This window comes from Formica exsecta, unplaced genomic scaffold, assembly GCF_003651465.1.
Source record: "Formica exsecta isolate Colony F162 unplaced genomic scaffold, ASM365146v1 scaffold1162, whole genome shotgun sequence".
Lineage (NCBI taxonomy): Eukaryota > Metazoa > Arthropoda > Insecta > Hymenoptera > Formicidae > Formica > Formica exsecta.
In genome coordinates, this window is record NW_021848502.1 from 2513 (window position 1) to 6794 (window position 4282).

Genomic DNA, 4282 nt, shown 5'->3' on the forward strand with positions numbered 1-4282 from the left:
CTCTATTCTCGATCGTATAACAATTACTAAAACTTTAAAGGTTATTATAAATATATTAAAGGTTATTGTAAATATAATAAATATTAAGACATTTAATAGAATTCGATAAAATTGAGTAATGTAACTAAATTTAATGCGAAATATTACGTTAACCTTAGATATTTTCTGTAATAAATAAATATAGAATTGTAGAATAAATTAGAAATACAAATTAACTTAATCTCCTCACGCCAATCACCAATATTTAAAACTATTACACTGCACAAACTATAACACAGTGAATCGCGTTGAAACAACGAAATCGAGAATCACTCTGCGCTACAGTCTCCATAGAAGTGTATATATATAAATGTGTATATATGTAATAAAACTATCCCTTTTCTTCTTAAATATTCAATGTTTTTGCTTCATTCGCTCCTCATCAGCGGCTTTGTATTTGTAATGTTTATTTTGTGAAAGTATGTCCAAACGATTTTTCCGTAAGATATGTTAACATATCATGTATTTAATAACAAAAAAGACGAAACCATAGAATATGTCAACAAATTATGTATCTATTGTAACAAGACGAAAGATATACTTATATTACATTTATTATATATAATTATTATATATTAACGAGAGACGCTATCGCGTTTCTTGATTTTGCTATACAGGATGTTTCATAATTCACCTTCACGAATTATTCCATACTGCATAGAAAGAATGCGGTACATTACATAAATTATGAAAAATTATTATTTAATATATTATTAATTTTATTTTAATATTTATATTTATGAGATATATGCGTGCATGTGTGCGCGCGTACGTATGCGTGCGTATATGCGTTACGTGTGTGCGCGAATTGTGTGGCGCGCGTATGTATGTATGTGTGCGTGCGTATACATATCAATGAATCTGGAACAATAGGGCGTCTTGCGAACAAAGCGACATACGTCTAGCGGCGTATCAGTGAACCTGGAAAACGGACTAGCAGCATAGCCTAGCGGCGTATCAGTGAACTTGGAAAACGGACTAGCAGCATAGCCTAGCGGCGTATCAGTGAACCTGGACAATCATGGCGTCTCGAAAAGTGACACCTTTTTGGCCGAAAAATTCATATGAAATATCGAGATCTGTACATCAAGTGCAAGTACCAGTATCATTTTGATATTATTATAATCGGAAAAATCCATGTTCTCGATTGATATGTTCATCTCTCGAAAAGTGGTCCGACATACAAGATATTTCGAATTCATTTTCTAAAATTTTCAAAAAGTTCTGACCTGACGCCAGAGGCCGATAAAAAAACTGTAATTTTTTAGTTTCTTTCTGATTTTAACATAAACTCGTGAAGTCTCGTCTTTGTTTCGATGTGTACTTAAATCGTGGAAAAGGATTTATTATTCTATTCAATTAAAAAAAAGATTTCGGTGTGCAAAATAATAATCGTTTTGGTCGGTAAAACAGACGAGCTTTTGGATCCCCTTAACTAACCTGTATAAATAAAGTGCAAAGTACTTTCAATCCTCGCCATTTGTGGTTTCTTGCTCAACGGTATTCGTATTTTCTTGTGGCCGTTCATCGCCGCTCTCGCGATTGATTGACTGCATGTGTGGATCTCTCATTCTATGCCTCAATCTTCCTTTCGCCATCCGAAGAGCTTCACGAAATTGCAATTGAAATTCCGACCGAGTCGGTTTATCGAAATGCCGGTTAGAACACACAGCCTCTGAAAAAAGAATGCAAGATACATTATTGTTAGAGGGACACGCAATAATGATTATAACAGTTACATGAAAAAAATGGAAAAGATTGTACCATAAATAGCCACAGTGAGGCGAGCATTATACAAGGATCGTCCTTTCTCGCGACCTCACCAAGTGAATGAAGGTGTTAAGAAATCTTTTATAGCTTCCTTGAAACACAGATTTATGGCTTCTTTCAAATTGAAGCCGCCGATATAACTTAAATAATTGACCTAAACAAAGTAAGTAAAAATTATAAATTAAAATATATATATTACATAAAAATTATAAAGAGCATACACCTTTTTCGTTTTACTTACGACGTCAGAATAACCTTCCTCGTCGATTCTTACGTATACAGCTGTGCGCTCTTCTGCGAAGATTAAATAACATTTACAGGTACATATTATTCTAATATTTATTATTATATAGCATCTGTATTTTTATTTAATTTACAATGATTTATTTTATACAAACAATTATATTTAAATTTACCCATCTATTATTTCTGCATGTGTTAAAGTACGCTGACCATGAGCCGATCCTTGATGAACTTGTCTGCGTTGATGTATAGTGCTGCCCTGAGGAGATAATGTTTCCGTATTGTCCTAAAACTCGAATAATGTATCATTAGTGTAAATTGTTTTTCCAGTTTCTATGTCTGATGTATTATTGTGTGGGGAAGAAGATGTGTGTAATGTATGTGATGCCTGCGATACATTAGTGGCACAAGTGTTTTGAAATGTTTTAATTGTGTGCGGTTGAAGATTTGTGTGTGCTCGATTGTTTATACTGTATGATTGAATGTTTGTATGCGGTTGAAGGTCTGTCTGTGCTGGACTGTTTGCGCTGCATGATTAAATGCTTGTATGCGGTTGAAGATCTGTGTGTGTTTGACTATTTGTACTGTATGCTTGCATGCTTGTGTATGGTTGAAGGTCTATGTATGTTTGATTATTTATATCGTGTGCTTCAATGTTTGTGTGTGATTGAATATCTGTGTGTGCTTGATTGTTTATGCCATATGCTTCAATATTTGTATGCGATTGAATATTTGTATGTGCTTGACTATTTATTCCGCTGTATATTTAAATATTTTTTGTGGTTGTATGACTGTATGTGACCCAACGTTTGTATGTGGTTCATTTGATTGTTTTGGAATGTATGCGCGTGTGTACGATGTTTGATTTTGTATAAGTGTATGTTATGGAGAAAAAAAATAATTTATTTCATTATCCATGTTTTGCCCAATCCTCCTCAAATCGTCGATGTCCTTATTGATATCTCCGGTAGTTGCTGATGCGGTATTTCTTCGTTTCGGACTTTCGTCCGAAGAAGTTCTCTGATAGCGCAATGGTTTAGAAATTATACGCTTCGGCCTCTCCATCTGTAAATCCCTGTAAGTCAAAATACATATTAGTAAATGATACATTTTATATAATATGTAACAGATATATTTTATACTAATTATAGTCAGATATAAAAAAGATTTTCAATGAATTTATGTAAAATGATTTTCGTAATAAATTTAAGTATTTGTTAATTACTGACTTTAGTTATTTAAAAAACAAGCAATATTACAATATCCATGATTATTTTATTCTCTCAAAAAGTAGTTTATAAATGCAGTTTATTATATTTCACAATATATATCAATATCGGCAATATATACATATTTTAAAACTTTATAGAATAGGAATATTTTATGCAATAACTCTTACCATTTCACAGAACATTGACTTTTTTCTTCAAATTAATGTTTATATATCTTTGTTTAAAATGAACCTACAATCTATCTACAAAATGCTTTTTAGTGTCAAGTGCAATTCAATCAAGAATGGATTATCAAAAGATGTTACAATATATTTAAAGAGGAGAAATTCAAACATCAAAGTGAGTTATTAAGCAAATTATCGCGAGGAACATAGAATATAGATAGATACAATACAAGGAGATAGGTACAATATGTATTATCTATAAAAAACAAGGCAAGTATAAGAAAGTATAAGAAAAAGGCAAAATATAAATATAACACAGTAAATATTACAGCATCTCGTACGGTTTCTCGCCACTTTTTGAAAAGACCATGTAAGAGCGACAAAGTTAGAAAGCAAAAGAGAGAAAAATATGAAAGACAGATGCAAAAAAAGAGAATACGTGTTCTGCCAATTCCTATAAAAATAAAAATAAACAGTTTACAGCATAGATACATCTTACATCTTCTCGCTGTGTATAATAACAGCGACAATATATTGCGACGTTTCCGAATTATTTGCTTCGTCACTGTCGCTAATTTAAGTATTTGTTAATTTCTGACTCTAGTTATTTAAAAAACAAGCAATATTACAATATCCATGATTATTTTATTCTCTCAAAAAGTAGCTTATAAATGCAGTTTATTATATTTCACAATATATATCAATATCGGCAATATATACATATTTTAAAACTTTATAGAATAGTAATATTTTATGCAATAACTCTTACCGTTTCACATAACATTGACCTTTTTCTTCAAATTAACATGTTTATATATTTTTGTTTAAAATGAA

At 31.4% G+C, this 4282-nt stretch overlaps 3 long non-coding RNA genes across 5 annotated transcripts; 1 reads left to right on the forward strand and 2 right to left on the reverse strand.

The window, feature by feature from the left end:
• Nucleotides 1-575: 575 nt before the first annotated feature.
• On the reverse strand, nucleotides 576-2090 carry LOC115239570. Of its 2 annotated transcripts, XR_003884653.1 has the most exons (4): nucleotides 2051-2090; nucleotides 1804-1963; nucleotides 1480-1714; nucleotides 576-960 (listed from the first exon to the last, which is right to left on the reverse strand). It is a non-coding gene; the product is annotated as an uncharacterized LOC115239570 (long non-coding RNA). The 2 variants fall into 2 exon arrangements; XR_003884652.1 differs by lacking the exon at nucleotides 576-960 and having other exon boundaries at nucleotides 1267-1714.
• On the reverse strand, nucleotides 2079-3988 carry LOC115239579. 2 transcript variants are annotated; one of them, XR_003884654.1, is made up of 3 exons: nucleotides 3948-3988; nucleotides 2226-3127; nucleotides 2079-2103 (listed from the first exon to the last, which is right to left on the reverse strand). It is a non-coding gene; the product is annotated as an uncharacterized LOC115239579 (long non-coding RNA). The 2 variants fall into 2 exon arrangements; XR_003884655.1 differs by having other exon boundaries at nucleotides 2226-3117; nucleotides 3948-3973.
• Nucleotides 3072-3660, forward strand: LOC115239566. Its single transcript, XR_003884651.1, has 2 exons — nucleotides 3072-3129; nucleotides 3545-3660. It is a non-coding gene; the product is annotated as an uncharacterized LOC115239566 (long non-coding RNA).
• Nucleotides 3989-4282: the final 294 nt, after the last annotated feature.